This window comes from Rhinopithecus roxellana, chromosome 2 (assembly GCF_007565055.1).
Source record: "Rhinopithecus roxellana isolate Shanxi Qingling chromosome 2, ASM756505v1, whole genome shotgun sequence".
NCBI classification, from domain to species: Eukaryota; Metazoa; Chordata; class Mammalia; order Primates; family Cercopithecidae; genus Rhinopithecus; species Rhinopithecus roxellana.
The window spans coordinates 8,174,285-8,198,078 of record NC_044550.1 but is presented as its reverse complement, the minus strand read 5'-3'; positions in this window follow the sequence as shown (position 1 = coordinate 8,198,078).

Sequence of the window (23,794 nt, the reverse complement as noted above, 5' to 3'; positions counted from 1 at the left end):
GGTATATACCCAGTAGTGGGATGGCTGGGTCATATGGTACATCTAGTTCTAGATCCTTGAGGAATTGCCATACTGTTTTCCATAATGGTTGAACTAGATTACAATCCCACCAACAGTGTAAAAGTGTTCCTATTTCTCCACATCCTCTCCAACACCTGTTGTTTCCTGACTTCTTAATGACTGCCATTCTAACTGGTGTGAGATGGTATCTCATTGTGGTTTTGATTTGCATTTCTCTGATGGCCAGTGATGATGAGCATTTTTTCATGTGTCTGTTGGCTGTATGAATATCTTCTTTTGAGAAATGTCTGTTCATATCCTTTCCCCACTTTTTGATGGGGTTGTTTGTTTTTTCTCGTATATTTGTTTGAGTTCTTTGTAGATTCTGGATATTAGCCCTTTGTCAGATGAGTAGGTTGCAAAAATTTTCTCCCATTCTGTAGGTTGCCTGTTCACTCTGATCGTAGTTTCTTTTGCTGTGCAAAAGCTCTTTAGTTTAATTAGATCCCATTTGTCAATTTTGGCTTTTGCTGCCGTTGCTTTTGGTGTTTTAGACATGAACTCCTTGCCCATGCCTATGTCCTGAATGGTACTACCTAGATTTTCTTCTAGGGTTTTTATGGTATTAGGTCTAACATTTAAGTCTCTAATCCATCTTGAATTAATCTTCGTATAAGGGGTAAGGAAAGGATCCAGTTTCAGCTTTCTACTTATGGCTAGCCAATTTTCCCAGCACCATTTACTAAATAGGGATTCCTTTCCCCATTTCGTGTTTCTCTCAGGTTTGTCAAAGATCAGATGGCTGTAGATGTGTGGTATTATTTCTGAGGACTCTGTTCTGTTCCATTGGTCTATATCTCTGTTTTGGTACCAGTACCATGCTGTTTTGGTTACTGTAGCCTTGTAGTATAGTTTGAAGTCAGGTAGCGTGACGCCTCCAGCTTTGTCCTTTTGACTTAGGATTGTCTTGGCAATGCGGGCTCTTTTTTGGTTCCATATGAACTTTAAAGCAGTTTTTTCCAATTCTGTGAAGAAACTCATTGGTAGCTTGATGGGGATGGCATTGAATCTATAAATAACCTTGGGCAGTATGGCCATTTTCACGATATTGATTCTTCCTATCCATGAGCATGGTATGTTCTTCCATTTGTTAGTGTCCTCTTTTATTTCACTGAGCAGTGGTTTGTAGTTCTCCTTGAAGAGGTCCTTTACATCCCTTGTAAGCTGGATTCCTAGGTATTTTATTCTCTTTGAAGCAATTATGAATGGAATTTCATTCCTGATTTGGCTCTCTGCTTGTCTGTTACTGGTGTATAAGAATGCTTGTGATTTTTGCACATTAATTTTGTATCCTGAGACTTTGCTGAAGTTGCTTATCAGCTTAAGGAGATTTTGGGCTGAGACGATGGGGTTTTCTAAATATACAATCATGTCATCTGCAAACAGGGACAATTTGACTTCTTCTTTTCCTAACTGGATACCCTTGATTTCTTTCTCTTGCCTGATTGCCCTAGTCAGAACTTCCAACACTATGTTGAATAGGAGTGGTGAGAGAGGGCATCCCTGTCTTGTGCCAGTTTTCAAAGGGAATTTTTCCAGTTTTTGCCCATTCAGAATGATATTAGCTGTGGGTCTGTCATAAATAGCTCTTATTATTTTGAGGTACGTTCCATTAATACCGAATTTATTGAGCGTCTTTAGCATGAAGGGCTGTTGAATTTTGTCAAAAGACTTTTCTGCATCTATTGAGATAATCATGTGGTTCTTGTCTTTGCTTCTGTTTATATGCTGGATTACGTTTATTGATTTGCGAATGTTGAACCAGCCTTGCATCCCAGGGATGAAGCCCACTTGATCATGGTGGATAAGCTTTTTGATGTGCTGCTGAATCCGGTTTGGCAGTATTTTATTGAGAATTTTTGCATCGATGTTCATCAGGGATATTGGTCTAAAATTCTCTTTTTTTGTTGTGTCTCTGCCAGGCTTTGGTATCAGGATGATGTTGGCCTCATAAAATGAGTTAGGGAGGATTCCCTCTTTTTCTATTGATTGGAATAGTTTCAGAAGGAATGGTACCAGCTCCTCCTTGTACCTCTGGTAGAATTCAGCTGTGAATCCATCTGGTCCTGGACTTTTTTTGGTGGGTAGGCTATTAATTGTTGCCTCAATTTCAGAGCCTGCTATTGGTCTATTCAGGGATTCAACTTCTTCCTGGTTTAGTCTTGGGAGAGTGTAAGTGTCCAGGAAATTATCCATTTCTTCTAGATTTTCTAGTTGATTTGCGCAGAGGTGTTTATAGTATTCTCTGATGGTTGTTTGTATTTCTGTGGGGTCAGTGGTGATATCCCCTTTATCATTTTTTATTGCGTCTATTCGATTCCTCTCTCTTTTCTTCTTTATTAGCCTTGCTAGCGGTCTGTCAATTTTGTTGATCTTTTCAAAAAACCAACTCCTGGATTCATTGAGTTTTTGGAGGGTTTTTTGTGTCTCTATCTCCTTCAGTTCTGCTCTGATCTTAGTTATTTCTTGCCTTCTGCTAGCTTTTGAATGTGTTTGCTCTTGCCTCTCTAGTTCTTTTAATTGTGATGTTAGAGTGTCCATTTTAGATCTTTCCTGCTTTCTCTTGTGGGCATTTAGTGCTATAAATTTCCCTCTACACACTGCTTTAAATGTGTCCCAGAGATTCTGGTATGTTGTATCTTTGTTCTCATTGGTTTCAAAGAACATCTTTATTTCTGCTTTCATTTCGTTATGGACCCAGTAGTCATTCAGGAGCAGGTTGTTGAGTTTCCATGTAGTTGAGCAATTTTGATTGAGTTTCTTAGTCCTGAGGTCTAGTGTGATTGCACTGTGGTCTGAGAGACAGTTTGTTATAATTTCTGTTCTTGTACATTTGCTGAGGAGTGCTTTACTTCCAATTATGTGGTCAATTTTGGAATAAGTGCGATGTGGTGCTGAGAAGAATGTATATTCTGTTGATTTGGGGTGGAGAGTTCTAGAGATGTCTATTAGGTCCGCTTGGTGCAGAGATGAGTTCAATTCCTGGATATCCTTGTTAACTTTCTGTCTCGTTGATCTGTCTAATGTTGACAGTGGAGTGTTGAAGTCTCCCATTATTATTGTATGGGAGTCTAAGTCTCCTTGCAAGTCTCTAAGCACTTGCTTTATGAATCTGGGTGCTCCTGTATTGGGTGCATATATATTTAGGAGAGTTAGCTCTTCCTGTTGAATTGATCCCTTTACCATTATGTAATGGCCTTCTTTGTCTCTTTTGATCTTTGATGGTTTAAAGTCTGTTTTATCAGAGACTAGGATTGCAACTCCTGCTTCTTTTTGTTTTCCATTTGCTTGGTAGATCTTCCTCCATCCCTTTATTTGGAGCCTATGTATGTCTCTGCATGTGAGATGGGTCTCCTGAATACAGCAGACTGATGGGTCTTGACTCTTTATCCAGTTTGCCAGTCTATGTCTTTTAATTGGAGCATTTAGTCCATTTACATTCAAGGTTAATATTGTTATGTGTGAACTTGATCCTGTCATTATGATATTAACTGGTTATTTTGCTCATTAGTTGATGCAGTTTCTTCCTAGCATCGATGGTCTTTACATGGTTTTCATCTCTGTCATTCCGTTTATGATCTTCTCTGCATTAATTATTCTAGCTGTCAGTTCTTCCACTCTTTTCTCAAGATTTTTAGTTTCTTTGCGCTGGGTACGTAATTCCTCCTTTGGCTCTGAGAAGTTTGATGGACTGAAGCCTTCTTCTCTCATCTCGTCAAAGTCATTCTCTGACCAGCTTTGATCCGTTGCTGGCGATGGGCTGCGCTCCTTTGCAGGGGGAGATGCGCTCTTATTTTTTGAATTTCCAGCTTTTCTGCCCTGCTTCTTCCCCATCTTTGTGGTTTTATCTGTCTCTGGTCTTTGATGATGGTGACGTACTGATGGGGTTTTGGTATAGGTGTCCTTCCTGTTTGATAGTTTTCCTTCTGACAGTCAGAAGGACTGTCTGTTGGTCTGTTGGAGATTGCTTGAGGTCCACTCCAGACCCTGTTTGCCTGGGTATCAGCAGCAGGCAGTTGCCGAAGATAGAATATTGCTGAACAGAGAGTGTACCTGTCTGATTCTTCCTTTGGAAGTTTCCTCTCAGGGGTGTACTCCACCCTGTGAGGTGTGGGGTGTCAGACTGCCCCTAGTGGGGGATGTCTCCCAGCTAGGCTACTCAGGGGTTAGGGACCCACCTGAGCAGGCAGTCAGTCCATTCTCAGATCTCAACCTCCACGTTGGGAGATCCACAGCTCTCCCCAAAGCTGTCAGACAGAGTCCTTCGCATCTGCACCGGCCCCCGCTGCTTCCCCTGTTGGTCTTCAGCTGTGCGCTGTCCCCAGAGGTGGAGACTACAGAGACAGACAGGCTTCCTTTAGCTGCTGTGAGCTCCACCCAGTTCGAGCTTCCCAGCGGCTTTGTTTACCTACTTAAGCCTCAGCAATGGCGGGCGCCCCTCCCCCAGCCTCGCCGCTGCCCTGCGGATAGATCGCCGCAGACTGCTGTGTTAGCAGAGGGAGGCTCCGTGGGCGTGGGACCCTCCCGGCCAGGTGTGGGATACACTCTCCTGGTGTGCCTGTTTGCTTAAAGCGCAGTATTGGGGTGGGAGTTACCCGATTTTCCAGGTGTTGTGTGTCTCAGTTCCCCTGGCTAGGAAAATGGATTCCCTTCCCCCTTGCGCTTCCAGGTGAGGCGATGCCTCGCCCTGCTTCAGCTCTCACTGGTCAGGCTGCAGCAGCTGACCAGCACCGATTGTCCGGCACTCCCTAGTGAGATGACCCCAGTACCTCAGTTGAAAATGCAGAAATCACCGGTCTTCTGTGTCGCTCGCGCTGGGAGTTGGAGACTGGAGCTGTTCCTATTCGGCCATCTTGCTCCGCCAGGTTTCATACTCTTTACTCAGTGTGTCATTTTGAATCAGAAATGCTTTCCATATTCTATTCAAATAAGTCTAACCTTGTCTGTCTCCCAGTTCTCCAGCTTCAACTTACTCAGCGTCGCAACAATATTTTACTCAGTTGTCATCTCCTTCCTTCCCCGAATTTTTCTTATAGCATATTGGCCAAGGTTTGAGAGTCTTCTGACTTCTAAATATTGGTTAACTCAGTGCTTTTCTGTTTTCTCTCTCCAGCCCCTCCATAGGTGATCCATCTACGGTTATGGCTTTAAATATGACCCATACCCTCAAGACAATAATTTCTTTCCTATCTATCTTCTAAATCTCTCCTAAACACCAAGCTTTTTTATTCAATTACATACTAGACACCTCCACACTGATTTTGTGCTATTTGGATTTTTTAAAAATTTATATAGTTAAGTGATACCTATATCACTAGCTAAATGATTAAGACACATTAAATTCAGGTTTACAGCTCCAGAAATGAAAACTCAACCAATTTCCTAAAGAATAGTAACACATCATATCATCAACCCATAAACATCTGAGGATAGAAGTGTGTTTCCAGGAACTGCACAGACACCAAATATATAACAATGTGATCTGAGCCTGAAAGCATTCAATGAGGCCTGCTGTTTATAATATGGCCTCACTGGCTCAGGGTCTAAACAGAACATATCTGGAAATAAAGTTTTGATTCCTTCCTCTATACTCAATCTATCTCTTCATTAGTCTTCTTTAGCTCAGTAATTGGTAAACTACATACTCAATTATTCAAATAAAACCCAAAGTTCATCATTAATTTATTCCTTTCCTTGAGTCCAAACATTCAGGTCATCATCAAGTCTTTGATACATGTTTTCAATGTGCTCATTTTTTTCTTTATAACTCTAATTCAAGCTATCATAACCTTTTTTCCTAGGATTATTTTCACAACTTCTTAATTGGTTTCCCTGCTTCTAACCTTACAACCCTAAAACCCAATCTTCACACAGTGATCATTATAAAACATAATTCAGTTTACACTATTTACCTGCATGGGATAGTCCAATGACTTTTCAAATACTTTATCTGCATTCAGGATATAATTTTACATATTTCCTAGACTACTTTTCCTACACTCAATATACTCCAGAATATAGGCTACTTTTCTCTTCATTCAAACTGACAAGCTCTCTCCTGCCTCAAAATCTTAACATCCTGTTTCCCCTGGCTTTCTGTATGATTGGCTCCTCTCATCATTCTGTTTTCTATCCTAACACCACCCCCTTACCTTGCAAATAAAGTACCTTATTTAACCAATTTGCTCTTTTTAAATTGTTCCCTTTATTCTAGAAATTTTTGATCCTTAAAATTAACATATTATTTGGTATAAAACAAGAACAGTGATTTTTTTCTGTCTTAATAAACATGTTTCCCCACCTCCTAAAAGAGCATATCAGAATATCAAATGTCTAATATATATTTGATGAATGAATGAAAAGAGAGAAAGATAACCTGTTCTTATAGAGCTTACTGTCTACTAGATTAAGAATCAAAGGAAAGGCTCAAGTAAAATGTTACATGAATACAAGAAAAGAACATTATTATTTTCTTTAGAATTATTATTATCTTTATCTTCATTTCAGAAATGAAGTAAATGCAGAAAGACATTATTCTTTCAAGCTGTTATAACAAAATGTAGCTTATAAACAACAGACATATATTTTTCACAGTTCTGGGTACTAGGAAGTCCAAGATCAAGGCAAAGGAAGATTCAGTGTCTGGTGAGGACCCACTTTCTGGGTCAGAGGTGGTGATTTCTTGTATGTCTTCACATGGTGGAAGGAGCTAGTTAGCTCTCTGGAGCTTCTTTTATTAAAATACTAATCCTATTCATGAAAGCTCCACCCTCATTACCTAATCATCTCTGAAAGTCCCCCCAACCTTCTAATACCATCACATTAGATATTAGGTTTCAATATATGCACTTTTGAGGGGGATATAAACATTCAGACCATATTGTACTTACACTCAGGGAAGACTATATGAACTTTCAGGAATTCAGAAACACTGCTTTTAAAAATGTGGTCCTCAGCTCTTGAACTATTAATGTGAATAAGGTTCAAGACTGGAAACAGTATGATAAGGTATGATGTCAAATACTTCAATAGGAGTCTAAGAAATTGGATTTATTCTTATTCTACTACTTTCTAATTGTGGCACCTTGAGTGAGTCTTTACACTTATTTGATGTCTATACATTTTGCTACCAGTTATGGGGATAATACCTGTCTAATCAAATAAGGTTGTTATAAAGGTTAACCTGACATAATGTATATATGTATAGATAGATAAATTAATGGGCCACAGTGAGAGAGACTTGGAGTTGCATAAGACTTGGCAGAATGTGAGTCATATAGTGGAGATTAATAATGTATTTTTGTATTTATTTCATCTCAGATTATAAAAATAATATCTCTAGCTTTACTGATTTTGCAATACTCTTCCCCAAACATCTTTCATTATTATATGCTCTTAGTGTATTGTGACTTCTTCCCATCCACTGATGGTTAGTATTAAGAGTAGAGGCAGAGGTTGTGAGCATACCTTATAATATACACATATTAAATGTAATAACGCAATCAAAACATGCAGGTAGAAATCAGTGTTTAGATAAACATATTTTTGGTTGAGTGCTGTAAAATTCTGTAAGAGTAGTCATTGACTAATACAAAATAATATCTCTCTTATAAAGAAAAAAAGCAAAGTATAGAAAATTATAAAGAAGCAAAATATACTATCCATAATTCAACTATCCAAACAAATCACACAATTAGAAAATTTGTTCCTGGTCTTTTCATGTAGGTTTTTGATATATTTGAGATCATTCAATAAAAGTAATTCTATATAATTTTTCCTCATCTAACATATGTTAATGTAGATATTTCAATAACTGATTTTGGCAATAATATTAATGGTCAGTATCATTGGACATTTTAGAATTTATATAGTTAAGTCATACCTATATCACTAGCTAAATAAGGAAGACACATTAAATTCATGTTCACAGCTCCAGTAATAAGGACTCGACCAATTTCCTAAAGAATAGTAACATCATATCATCAACTCATAAACATCTAAGGATAGAAGTGCCTTTCCAGGAACTGCATAGACGCCAAATATATAATGATGTGATCTGAGTCTGAAAGCATTCAATGAGCCATACTGTTTTTAATATGGCCTCACTGGCTCAGGGCCTAAAAGCAATCACCTCATAAGTCAAAATTTTAATGAATTATTTTAAAAGTTACCTACTCAAGTAGTTTGGTCTGCTCTCAGCTTTGAATTAAATATATCATCTGGGGTTGCTTCAAGTTTTGGAATAAAGCTGGTAACAAATTTTTACAGTTTTAGTATCCAAATAGTATTGAATTTTTCAGAAATCTAAAAACATGAAAAAATGAACAAATGAAAGTTAACTTTTCTTCCTGAATAGTTTGGTGGTATTTAAGAACACAAAAGAACTTCAGCAATGTCTAGGAAAAGATATTCTGAAATGGTGGAGCTGGTTTATGAGGGATAACTATTCCTACAAAGTAGAGATTAACATATTTAATCAAAACAGGCCAGAGAACACAGTCTAACATCTGTCCTAAAATACAATGAACATTTTCACAATTATTATTCACCCACCACTTTTTCCCTACTGCTTTGTCTTATTTTTCCTTCACTGATCTCAAAACTTCAAACATGCTGGCATATATCAAATGCTATGTATTAACCTATTATAAATTCACACTATTGATTCTATTGAATTAAAACATTTATATATGTATTCATACCTATCTGTATATCCATATATAATTTTTTAAGCAGGTGAATTAGTTCAATTACATTTAGTAATTGCTAACATCAGCATGGCATATTCAAAGGTATATCACTTTTTAAATTAATACTGAAATTTCATTGCATAAGACTAACAAAGAGATACATGGAAAAAATGTCTTGAAAAAATTGTCTTAGTCTGAACTGCAGTAAAGAAATGGTGGGCAACAGTAATAATAAAAGCTATAAATCTTAATTACAGCCATTCTATTTTAAATTGAGATGGTATGAGATAAGGGAAACAGAATCTATACCTGCTCATGGATCCTCTACTCTTAGGTCAGCTCCCATTCTTGGGAAAACATAGAGATAATTGACAGAAAAAGAAGGGCTCCTATGGTGTGAACTCCTACGTGAAGTTTGAGAGTAGGACTACTGTCATAGAATAGGATGACTGGTTCTGAGTAGGGTCAAGTTGTAAGAAAATAAACTAAGATAGAAACTAAGTTGCATGAACTGCTCCAATATAAGAAGTGGCAGGAAGAAGGACTGAGATGCAAATTAGGTTCCACAGAAATCCAGTCAAGCTTTCCATTCACTGGGTCTAGAATAATGTGTTGATTTTAAATCTTGGAAGGACAGATAAAGCATTGTCATGCCTTCTACTTCTAACAAATTGAGCCCAGAAACTGGGATGCTCCAAAAAACTTTAGGTAGGAAACAGAAACATAATCGAGAAGTTAGTACAGGTGAAGGTGGAGATGACAATGTAACAATGAAGACTGAACTGAAAGTTTCTAATACTTGAAAGTCCTTAACTGGAACCAACTACTCTTAGAACTGCAAAACTTGGTCAGGCTCTCAAAGCTGTTGTAATTGCTCCTTATAGTTTTTCACTGCCAATAAATATGCTGAATCATATAAGGAGGTCACAGGATTGCCATGTTTACTTCTAATAAAAAGGAAACACAATCAACTATTTCTAATTTTTGATCAGGAATTAACAATTTTTTTTCATTGATAGAGAGGGGTATAAAATTACCATTAACAGGAGACTGGATTAATCCATTCTTGCATTACTATAAATACCTGAGATGGAGTAATTTAAAAAGAAAAGGGATTTTATTGGCTCACAGTTCCACAGGTTATACAGGAAGCATGATCTTGCATCTGCTCAGCTTCTGGTGAGGCCTCAGGAAACTTATCATCATGGTGGAAAATGAAGGGGGCCACTTTATATGGTGGCAGAAGGAGGAGGAAGAGGGGGTGAGGTGCTACACACTTTTAAACAACCAAATCTCACAAGAACTCACTCACTGTTATGAGTACAGTACCAAGGGGGATGGTGCTAACTCATTCACGACAAATCCATTCCCATGATTCAGTCACCTCCCACCAGGCCCCACCTCTAGCACTGAGGATTACAATTTGACTTGAGATTTGGTAGGCACACAAATCCAAAGCATATCATTCTACTGCTGCCCCATACAATCACACCTTTCAAATAGTTCCCCAAAGTCTTAACTCATTCCAGCATTAATTCCAAAGTCCAATGTCCAAAGTCTTATCTGAAACAAGGCAAATCTCTTCCATGTAAGAACCTGTAAAATAAAAACAAGTTACTTACTTCCAATATACAATGGAGGTATAGGCATTAAGTAAATACTCCAGTTACAAAAGGGAAAAAATGGCCAAAACAAAGGACCTATGGACCTCATGCAAGTCTGAAACCCAGCAGCATAGTCATTACATGTTATAACTCCAAAATAATATCCTTTGACTCCATCCATGTCTCACATCCAGGGCACAGTGGTGTGAGGAGTGAGCTCCCAAGGCCATGGAAAGCTCTGTCCTTGTGGCTTTGCAGAATTTAGCCCCCACAGCTGCTCTCATGAGCAAGGGTTAAGTGCCTGCAGCTTTTCCAGGCACAGGTTGAAAGATGTCAGTGGATCTACTTTTATGGGGCCTCGAGGATGGTGGCCCTCTTTGCACAGCTGCACTAGACAGTGCCCCAGTGGGTACTCTGTGTGGAGAATCCAACCCCACATCTTCCCACCTAACTGTCCTAGTAGAGGATATTTGTGGGGGCTCCGCCCCTACAGCAGGCTTCTGCCTAGACATGCAGGCATTTTCATACATCCTTTGAAATCTAGGTGAAGGTTCCCAAACCCCAACCCTTACACTCTGTGCACGTGCAGGCTTAGTACCACATGGAAACTACCAAGGCTTACAGCTTGCACCCTCCGAAGCAGCAACATGAGCTTTATCTGGGGTCCTTGAGCCATGGGTGGCACTGGAACAGCTGGGATGCAGGGAACAGTGTGCCGAGGCTGTGCAGGGAAGCATGGCCCTGGGCCTGGCCCCCAAAGCCATTCAGTTTTTCTAGGTCACTGGGCCTGTGATGGGAAGGGCTGTCACACAGGTCTCTGAAATGCTTTTGAGGCCCTTTCTCCATTGTCTTGGCTGCTAGCACTTTGCTCCTTTTTGCTTATGCAAATTTCTGCAGCCTGCTTGAATTCCTTCTCTGAAAATAGGCTTTTCTTTTCTACCACATGAGCAGACTGCAAATTTTCTAAACTTTTACACTCTGCTCCTCCTTGAAAAATAAGTTCCAAATTTAGGTCATTTCTTTGCTCACACATATGAGAATAAGTGGTTAGAAGCACCCAGGCTACATCTTGGACATTTCACTGTTTAAAAATTTCTTCCATGAGATACCCTAAACCATCATTCTCAAGTTCAAAGTTCCACAGATCCCTAGGGCAGGGGCACAATGCAGCCAAATTCTTTGCTAAGACATAGCAAAGGTGACCTTTGCTCCAATTCCTAATAAGTTCTTTATTTCCATTTCAGACGTCATCAGCCTGACCTTCACTGTCCATATCACTATCAGCATTTTGGTTATAACCATTTAACCATTTTTTACAATGTTTCAAACTTTCCCTCATCTTCTTATCTTTTTCTGAGCCCTCCAAACTCTTCCAACTTCTGCCAGTTACCCAATTCAAAAGTGGCTTCCAAATTTTCAGCTATCTTTGCAGCAATGCCTCCCTCCTTGGTACCAATTTTCTGTATTAGTCTGTTCTCACATTGCTATAAATAAATACCTGAGACTGGGTAATTTATACAGAAAAGAGGTTTAATTGGCTCATGTTTCCAGGAGCTATACAGAAAGCATGCTGGCATCTGCTTAGCTTCCTGGGATGCCTCAGGAAATTTACGATCATGATAGAAGTGAAGGGGGAGCAGACACTTCACATGGTGAGAACAGGAGGAAGACAGAGAGCAGGGAGGTGCTACACACTTTAAAACAACTAGATCAAATAAGAACTCACTCACTGTCATGAGGACAGTACCAAGGAGGATGGTGCTAAACTATGCATGAAAAATACAACCCCATGATCCAATTACCTCCCACCAGGCTCCACCACCAACACTGGGGATTACAATTCAGTGTGAGTTTTGGTGGGGACACAGATCCAAACCATATCAGAGACCTTTGGTGGAAGAGTATGGAGTAGAATAAATTACTGGGTTATAGTTATATACTTGAAATTATAAAATTGAGAATCATATGATATCTTAAATTCACATATTTATATAAGATACTTCTTAGTAAGGGCTTTATTTTAGAACAGTTTTAGATTTATGAAATTATTGTGATGATAGCCTAGATGATTCCCATATACCCTACACTCAGTTTTCTCTTATTATTAACATCTTCTGTAAGTTTGGTACATTTGTTATAGTTAATGACCAATTATTGTTACATTAAATTAATTAAAGTTTTAGTTTTATTTAGGTTTCTTTAGTTTGAACTTAATGTCATTATTCTATTTCAGGATTCCATCCAGGATACCACATTACATTTTGTATTCATGTCTCCTTAAATGCCTCTTGGCTGTGACAATTTTTTAGACATTACTTGCTTTTGGTGACCTTGAGAGTTTTAACAAGTATAGGTTACGTTTTTGTAGAATGTTTCTCTCATTTGAGATTTTTCTTTTTTCCGTGATTAGACTGGAGTTATGCTTTTGCTTCGTTTTTTTGGAGAAAAGGTCACAGAGGTTATATGCCATTCTCATGACATCATATGAAAGTTACATGCAATCAATATAATTTATCACTGTTGATACTAATGTTGATCACCTGTCTGAGATAGCATTTGTCAGGTTTGCCTACTCTAAAGTTTTTTTCATCATTTCTATACTTTATTCTTTGGAAGGAAGTCACTATTCAAAGCTCAACTGAAGGAGTGAGGAGTTATGCTTTACCTAATCAAAAATGGAGTATCCACACGAATTATTTTATATTCTTCTGTATGTGAGGTTTATCTACTCTTTCCATTTGTTCATTTATTGAAGAGTTTTTGTGTATCAGCATGAACTCAGGTATGTTTGTTTTATACATTGTGTTAAATAATTCAACATTATTTATTTTGTTGCTTACATTGTTCCAGTTTCAGTCCCTGATAGTTCCTCCAGTTGGTTCCAGTCTCTCTTTGGCATATTCGTTTCCATCATTCTATCATTCTGGGATTTTTGAAGTTTTGTTTTTGTTTGTTTGTTTGTTTGTGAACACTTTCTTATATTCTGGTACTACAAAATTCTGCAGACTCCTTTTGTGTATTTTCTGTCCTGTCCTAGAATCAACCATTACTTCAATGAGTCCTGGTTCATTACATCTGGGTACTATTGGTTTTTGTTATTTTTAGGACCTACCAGCTGCAGAGGAAGGGAATATGTGTGAATATACTAACCAGTATATTTACACATTTTTATGAATATTTTCATATGTAACCATCTGTATCTCTATTAAGCAAAGCATGAGTTTGTACTTATATCTCCATCTCTAATCCATTAACACATGGATAGTTTTAGCTTCCTGCCCTTGCATATTGGTAACTTCTCATGCCAACAGTAACAAATCTGGCATCCGTAATCCATCATCCATTTAATTAATTATTCAATTCTGGTATCAAAGAATAGTAGGATTAGACTTTTAAACCTGTTATTCCTGTAGGAAACAACTTTACCAACTAGAGTACAGTAGCTTTCCAAAATTAAAGAAGTCAGTAATTTCCTCCTTACACTCACTTCACTGAGGTTGGATCGTACATTTGGAACACAGTTAAATCGTTTTGTCACATTTTGTATTCCATCAGAAGATTCAATGACCTCCTACAGGAATTTATTAAGCCTTTGCATATAATGAGAATAATGCATTGTGCTGTAAATTTCTATGGGTTTTGACAAATACATTGTGTCATGTATCTACCATTACAGTATTATATGTAATAGTTTCACTGCCTAAAATATTTTATATTTTTCACTTATTTAATATTTTCCTCATCCTCTACCCCACAGCCCTGGAAATAACAGATTTTTTTTTTTCACCATCTCTATGGTTTTGACTTTTGCAAAATGTCAAATAATTTTTATTATAGGGTATGTAGGCTTACCAGATTAGATTCTTTCACATAGTAACTAGTAACAAATCACATAGTAACTAATCATAATGACAGGATCAAGTTCACACATAATAATATTAACCTTAAATGTAAATGGACTAAATGGACCAATTAAAAGACACAGACTTGCAAATTGGATAAAGAGTCAAGACCCACCAGTGTGCTGTATTCAGGAGACCCATCTCACATGCAGAGACACACGCAGGCTCAAAATAAAGGGATGGAGGAAGATCTACCAAGCAAATGGAGAATAAAAGAAAAAGCAGGAGTTGCAATCCTAGTCTCTGATAAAACAGACTTTAAACCATCAAAGATGAAAAGAGACAAAGAAGGCCATTACATAATGGTAAAGGGATCAATTCAACAGGAAGAGCTAACTCTCCTAAATATATATGCACCCACTACAGGAGCACCCAGATTCATAAAGCAAGTCCTTAGAGACTTACAAAGAGACATAGACTCCCATACAATAATAATGGGAAACTTCAACACCCCACTGTAACCATTAGACAGATCAATGAGACAGAAAGTTAACAAGGATATCCAGGAATTGAACTCAACTCTGCACCAACCGGACCTAATAGACATCTACAGAACTCTCCACCCCAAATCAACAGAATATACGTTCTTCTCAGCACCACATCACACTTATTCCAAAATTGACCACATAATTGGAAGTAAAGCACTCCTCAGCAAATGTAAAAGAACAGAAATTATAACAAACTATCTCTCAGACCACAGTGCAATCAAACTAGATCTCAGGTCTAAGAAACTCAATCAAAACCGCTCAACTACATGGAAACTGAACAACCTGCTCCTGAATGACTACTGGGTACATAACGAAATGAAGGCAGAAATAAAGATGTTCTTTGAAACCAGTGAGAACAAAGATACAACATACCAGAATCTCTGGGACACATTTAAAGCAGTATGTAGAGGGAAATTTATAGCACTAAATGCCCACAAGAGAAAGCTGGAAAGATCTAAAATGGACACTGTAACATCACAATTAAAAGAACTAGAGAAGCAAAAGCAAACACATTCAAAAGCTAGCAGAAGGCAAGAAATAACTAAGATCAGAGCAGAACTGAAGGAGATAGAGACACAAAAAACCCTCCAAAAAATCAATGAATCCAGGAGTTGGTTTTTAGAAAAGATCAACAAAATTGATAGACTGCCAGTAGACTAATAAAGAAGAAAAGAGAGAAGAATCAAATAGATGCAACAAAAAATGATAAAGGGGATATCACCACTGACCCCACAGAAATATAAACTACCATCAGAGAATACTATAAACACCTCTGTGCAAATAAACTAGAAAATCTAGAAGAAATGAATAATTTCCTGGACACTTACACTCTCCCAAGACTAAACCAGGAAGAAGTTGAATCCCTGAATAGACCAATAGCAATTGGTCTAAATTGAGGGAATAAAAGTCCAGGACCAGATGGATTCACAGCTGAATTCTGCCAGAGATACAAGGAGGAGCTGGTACCATTCCTTCTGAAACTATTCCAATCAATAGAAAAAGAGGGAATCCTCCCTAACTCATTTTATGAGGCCAACATCATCCTGATACCAAAGCCTGGCAGAGACACAACAACAAAAGAGAATTTTAGACCAATATCCCTGATGAACATCGATGCAAAAATCCTCAATAAAATACTGGCAAACCAAATCCAGCAGCACATCAAAAAGCTTATCCACCATGATCAAGTGGGCTTCATCCCTGAGATGCAAGGCTGGTTCAACATACACAAATCAATAAATGTAATCCAGCATATATAAACAGAACCAACGACAAAAACCACATGATTATCTCAATAGATGCAGAAAAGGCCTTTCACAAAATTCAACAGCCCTTCATGCTAAAAACTCTCGATAAACTAGGTATTGATGGCACATATCTCAAAATAATAACAGCTATTTATGACAAACCCACAGCCAGTGTCATAATGAATGGGCAAAAACTGGAAAAATTCCCTTTGAAAACTGGCACAAGACAGGGATGCCCTCTCTCACCACTCCTATTCAACATAGTGTTGAAGTTCTGACTAGGGCAATGAGGCAAGAGAAAGAAATAAAGCATATTCAGTTAGGAAAAGAAGAAGTCAAATTGTCCCTGTTTGCAGATGACATGATTGGATTGTATATTTGGAAAACCCCATCATGTCAGCCTAAAATCTCCTTAGGATGATAAGCACCTTTAGCAAAGTCTCAGGATACAAAATTAATGTGCAAAAATCACAAGAATTCTTATACACCAGTAACAGACAAACAGAGAGCCAAATCAGGAATAAACTTCCATTCACAATTACTTCAAAGAGGATAAAATACCTAGGAATCCAACTTACAAGGGATGTAAAGGACCTCTTCAAGGAGAACTACAAACCACTGCTCAGTGAAATAAAAGAGGACACAAAAATTGGAAGAGCATACCATGCTCATGGATAGGAAGAATCAATATCGTGAAAATGGTCATACTGCACAAGGTCATTTACAGATTCAATGTCGTCCCCATCAAGCTACCAATGACTTTCTTCACTGAATTGGGAAAAACTGCTTTAAAGTTCATATGAAATCAAAAAAGAGCCCACATTACCAAGACAATCCTAAGTCAAAAGAACAAAGCTGGAGGCATCACGCTACCTGACTTCAAACTATACTACAAGGCTACAGTAACCAAAACAGCATGGTACTGGTACCAAAACAGAGATATAGACCAATGGAACAGAACAGAGCCCTCAGAAATAACACCACACATCTACAGCCACCTGATCGTTGACAAACCTGACAGAAAGAAGAACTGGGGAAAGGATTCCCTATTGAATAAATGGTGCTGGGAAAATTGGCTAGCCATAAGTAGAAAGCTGAAATGGGATCCTTTCCTTATTACTTATATGAAAATTAATTCAAGATGGATTAGAGATTTAAATGTTAGACTTAAAACCATAAAATCCCTAGAAGAAAACCTAGGTAATACCATTCAGGACATAGGCATGGGCAAGGACTTCATGTCTAAAACACCAAAAGCAACGGCAACAAAAGCCAAAGTTGACAAATGAGATCTAATTAAATGAAAGAGCTTCTGCACAGCAAAAGAAACTACCATCAGAGTGAACAGGCAACCTACACAATGGGAGAAAATTTTTGCAATCTACTCATCTGACAAAGGGCTAATATCCAGAACCTACAAAGAACTCAAACAAATTTACAAGAAAAATACAAACAACCCCATCAAAAAGTGGGCAAAGGATATGAACAGACATTTCTCAAAAGAAGACATTCATACAGCCAACAGACACATGAAAAAATGCTCATCATCACTGGCCATCAGAGAAATGCAAATCAAAACCACAATGAGATACCATCTCACACCAGTTAGAATGGCAATCCTTAAAAAGCCAGGAAACAACAGGTGCTGGAGAGGATGTGGAGAAATAGGAACACTTTTACACTGTTGGTGGGATTGTAAACTAGTTCAACTATTATGGAAAACAGTATGGCGATTCCTCAAGGATCTAGAACTAGAAGTACCATATGACCCAGCCATCCCACTACTGGGTATATACCCAAAGGATTATAAATCATGCTGCTATAAAGACACATGCACACATATGTCCATTGCGGCACTATTCACAATAGCAAAGACTTGGAATCAACCCAAATGTCCATCAGAGACAGACTGGTTTAAGAAAATGTGGCACATATACACCATGGAATACTATGCAGCCATAAAAAAGGATAAGTTTTTGTCTTTTGTAGGGACATGGATGCAGCTGGAAACCATCATTCTCAGCAAACTATCACAAGAACAGAAAACCAAACACTGCATGTTCTCACTCATAGGTGAGAACTGAACAATGAGATCACTTGGACTTGGGAAGGGGAACATCACACACCGGGGCCTATTACGGGGAGCAGGGACGGGGGAGGGATTGCACCGGGAGTGATACCTGATGTAAATAACAAGTTGATGGGTGCTGACGAGTTGATGGGTGCAGCACACCAACATGGCACAAGTATACATATGTAACAAACCTGCACGTTGTGCACATGTACCCTAGAACTTAAAGTATAATAATAAAAATAAAATATAATAAAAATAAAAATAAAAAAAGAAAACTAACAAGAAAAAAAAAAGTAGAGCTGCTGTAAACACTCATGTGTATATTTTTTGGGGGACATAATTTTTTACTTCAGTTAGGTAAATATGTAAGACCAAGAGTGCTAGATTGTACAGCAAGAAGGGTTAAGCTTTCCCAGAAAATGCCAAACTGTTCTTCAAAGGGGTTATGTCTTTGTGCATTCTCAAAGGCAATGATTGAGAATTCCTGGTTGCTCTGCATTCTTGCCAGCAATTTGCATTGTCAGATTTTTAGATTTTAGCTATTGTAATAGATGTGCAGTGGTACTTTTTCTTTGAAATTTTGTTTAATTTGAAATTCCCTAATGAGAAATTTTACTAACTATCCTTTTATATGGTTATTTGCTATTTGTGTATCTTCTTTGGTGAGGTTTTTTTTGCCCATTATTTAATTATATTGCATATTTTATTTTTGTTCTGTTTAATAATTCTTTGTATATTTTGGACACAAATCTATTATCTGATATGTGTTTTCAAAGTATTTTCATCTAGTCTATCATAGAGTATTTCTTAGAGAATTTTAAAATTTTAATAATGTTCAACATTTTGTTTTCATAGGTTGTGCTTTTGGTGTTGTAACTAAAAGGTTCTCACCAGGCAAATAATCACATTGATTTTATTGTAGATTTTCTTCTGGAAGTTTATAGTTTTGAATATTATATTGAAGGCTAATAACCATTTTGAGTTAATTTTTGTAAAATGTATAAGATCTGTGTCTGAATTCACTCTTTTCTGTCTACATAACACTATTGCCAATAGCTATTTGTTAAAAGGATCAGTCCCTCAAGAAGGCATTTTTCATGTGTATCCATTTAATAACAGAGTCTCAAAATGTATAAGGCAAAGATTGATATGAATGAAGGCAGAAATAGACAAATCTACTACTATAGTTAAAAATTTCAATATTTTTCAGGAATTTGTAGATCAAGCTAGCAGAAAATCAGTTAGGATATAGTTGACCTGAACAACACTGTTATTCTAGTTAATCTAATTATTATTTATAGATTACTCCACGTAACAAGAGCAGAATACCTATCTTTCTCAAGATTTCCTGGAACATTTACCAAAACAGATGATATTGTAGTCCATAAAGCAAGACTCAATAAGTTAAAACATTAAAATAGCACAAATTTCACAACAGAATGACATAGAAGTCAATGACAAAGATTTTGGAAATTCACAAATATGTGGAAATTAAATACACTTCTAAATAATACACTTCAAAATTTAAAAAATAAACATAGAAAAAAGAAAGCTAAAGAAACTTTTAAATGTATTGAACTAAATACAACTTATCAAAATTTATGTATGTACAGGGAAATTTATAGCATTACACACATTAAAAGTAGTGGAAGATCTAAAATCAGTAACCTAAACTTCTAATTTAGAAAACTAAAAAAAAAGAAATGCATTTTAATTCTAAATTTAAAAAAATAAAATATATAATAAAATTTAGAGCAGACGTAAATGAAATTGAAACCAGGAAAACTAAAGAGAAAGATCACCAAAACCAAAAGCTGGGTCTTTAAAAGTATTAATAAAATTGATAAACCTATAGCCAGGCTAATCAAGAAAAAATAAAGAATAAAAAACCCACAAATTATCAATATCAAAAATTAAAAAGTGGTCATGACTACTGACACCATGGACATTAAAATGATAAAAAATACTACAAATAGCTCTATGTTAACACATTTTATACAAATTTTTAACTATTTCATATCTTAAGTGAAATTTTTCATTGTTTTGAAAAACACAAATGACCAAAAGTCACATACATAGAAATAGATAAAGTAAATGGGTCTTTGTTTCTTAAAAATTGAACCAATGATTAACAGGCTTCTAAAACAGAAAGCATCAGACTCCAATGGCTTCATTGGTGAATTCTTCCATACAATTAAAGTGGGGTGGTGGGGAACGACAGAATTCTCTACAATCTCTTCCAGAAAATATAAGCAGAGGTACTTCCTACCTTATTCTATGAGTTTAGCATTAACCAAACCAAGATAAAGTCCATATAAAAAAAAGGAAAACCAAGACCTAATATCTCTAGTGAACATAAACGCAAATGTTTTGACAAAATATTAGCAAATTAAATCCAATAGTGTATAAGGAATTATACTTTGTAATCCAGTGATATTTTTTCAGCTATTGTGAGGCTTTTTCAACCTTTGAAACTCAATGAATGTAATCTATCAAATCAACGGGCTAAAAAAGAAAAATCATATGATTATATAAATTTATGCATAAAAGGCATTAGACAAAATTCAAACCAATTCATAATGAAAATTCTGAGTAGACTAAGAGTAGGTGTGTTTTCTCAGCTTTATAATGAACACCTACAAAAAATCTACAACTAACATATTTAAATGCTGGGAAACTGGTCACTTCTGCCAGTATCAGGAGCAAGGCCATCAGGATGTCATCTGTCACCATTCCTATGGAATGCCATACTGGAAGTCCTAGCTAGTGCAACAAGACAAGAAAAATATAAAGGGTAAAAAGATTGGGAAGAAGTAAACAAAACTGTCTTTGTTCACCAATAGCATAATTGTATGTGTAGAAATTCCCAGAACGTTGATTAAAAAACTCTATTTGAACTAATAGGCAAATATAGGAAGGTCTCTGGATACAATCTCAATACACAAAAGTTATTACTTTCCTATATACCAGAAATGAACAATTAGAATTTGAAATTTAAAAATAAAACAAAACAGTGACATTTACTATAACACTAAAAAATAATATGCTAAGATATAAATCTAACAAAATACATAAAGGATACATGTACAGAAAACTATAAAACTCATATTGCCAGACAAAGAAATCAAAGAAAGTCTAAGACAACAGAGAGATATTCTATGTTCATGGATTGGAAAACTAAATATTGTTTATATGTCTATTTCTGCCTTTGTTTCTATCAATCTTTGCCTTACACATTTTGAGACTCTGTTGTTAGATGGATACACATGAAAAATTATGCCTTCTTGGATTGATCCTTTTATCATTATATAATGACCCTCTTTATCTCTGATAATTTTACTCACTCTGAAATCTGCTTTGTGTGAAGTTACTAAAGCTATTCCAGCTTTCTTTTGATTAGTCTTCACACAGTACACCTTTTCCAATCCCTTTGCTTGTGTCTTGGTGGTTGTTTTGTGTGTGTGGGTGTGTGTGTGTGTGTGTGCATTTACTCTCTTTTCAGTCTTTTTTATTTGGTGTGTTTAGATGTTCACATTTAAAGCGGCTATTGATAGAGTTGGGATAATTAATTATTAATCTACCATTTTTAACTGTTTTCTGTTTATTGCATTTGTTTCTTGCTTCTTCCCACCTGCTAACATTTTTCTTCCTTCTCTGATTTTGAGAATTTTATGTTATTTAATTTTGTCTCCACTTTTAGTACAGCAATTATACTTCATTTAAAAATTTGTATTGGGTGCCCTCAAGTTTTTAATATATTTTAACTCACCAAATTCACCTTCAAATAATACTATAGCACTCCACAGATAGTGCAGATACTTTATAATTGAATATTCTCAATTCCATCTTCCTGTTCCTTATGACATTGCTTTCATCCATTTAAATAATTCATAATTTATAATCATATGATTATTACTATTGAGCAGTTATCAATGCAGAATAAGAAAACACTTATCATTCTTCCATTATTTAAGTAAATTTGAGTTTCTGACCTATATAACTTTCCTTCCCTTGATTAACACTTTTGTTTGTTTGCTTTTACAGAGACAGGGCCCCGCTATGTTGCCCAGGCTGGTCTTGAACTCCTGGCTTCATGGAATCCTCCCACCTCACCCTCCCAAATTGCTAACATTAGAGGCATGAGCCACCATGCCCAGCTGAATAACTTTTTTTTTTTTTTTTTTTTTTTTTTTTAACATTTCTTGCAGAGCGTATCTACTGGCAACAAATACCTTCAGTTTTTGTCTGAAAAGTATTTCTCTTTAACGTTTGAAGGATAATCCCACTGGATATGAAATTCTAGGTTAGTATTTTTATTGTTCTCTTTTTCAAAGACTTGAAACATTGCACACCACTATTCTTGCTTCCATGATTTCTAATGAGAAGTGCTCTATAATCTTATCTTATTTCTATATAGGTGAGTTATTCCCTCTCTTACTTTGGTTTCTTTCAAAATTTAAAAATTTACATTTAAAGCAGCTATTGTTACATTTGGACTGTTTAATTAGTCTATAATTTGCTTTAAACTCTTTTCTATTCGTTGCATTTGTTTCTTACTTCCTCTCCCCATCCCCATTTTTCTCCCTTCCCTGTTTTGAGCAATTTATATTATTCCATTTTATCTCCTCCTTTAGCACATAAATTATAATTCATTGGAAATGTGTTTTTTTCCCCTTTTACTCTGGGGTCTTTCAAATTATTCTACATATCTTTGATATTCTGCAGTTTCAATATGATATGCTTAGGTATAATTTTTTGTTATTTATCCTGAACTTCCTGGGCTTTCTGTCATTACTTTTGGAAAATTCTCACCTATTATTACATCAAATATTTTCTTCTCCGTTTTCTCTTTCTTCTCCTTTTGATCTCCTATACTTTTGATCTTGTACTTATGTGTATGAGACAATTTCAAAGTTGTACTACTGTTGTCAGATATTCCTATTTGATTTCTAATTATTTTTCTCTTTGCATTTTAGTTTGCAAAATTTCTTCTGCCTTATCTTGACCTCTGTGATATGTTCTTCAGATATGACCTGTCTGCTGATGAGACCACAAAAGGTAGTAATCATTTCTAGAGGTGTTTTGGATTTCTAGAATTTTCTCTTGAGTCCTTCAGTCTCTCTGCTTACAATACTCATCTGTTCTTGCATGTTGTCTACTTCCTCCATTACAGCCTGCTATGGTCTGAATGTTTGTTACTCCTTCACACCCTCTCACTGCTGCCAAAGTTCTTATGTTGACCACTAATGTGATGATACCAGGAAATGGAGACTTTGGGAGGTTATTAGGTCATGAGGGCAGAATCCTGATGAATGGGATTAGTGTCCTTTTAAGAGAGGCTCTGGAGAGTTGCCTTGTTACTTCCATCATGTGAGGACGCAGCCAGGAGGCACCCTCTATGAACCAGGAAGAGGTTTACCAGACTCCAAATCTGGCAGTGCCTTAGTGTTGGACTTCTCAACATCTAGAACAGTGAGAGATAAATTTCTGTTGTTTATAAGTCACCCAGCTTAAGGTATTTTGTCACGGCATCATGAAGGGACTAAGAGCCTTTAATATATCAATCATTGTTTTAAACTCCCTATTTCTAACTCCCTCATGTTTGTCATGTCCCTCATGTTTATTTTGAGCACTGCATTATCTCCTCAGTCTATTTTATCTTGTTTTTCAATATGCCTAGTAATAGTTTTTTGAAACCTGGACATGTATTGACTACAATAAATGAAGTA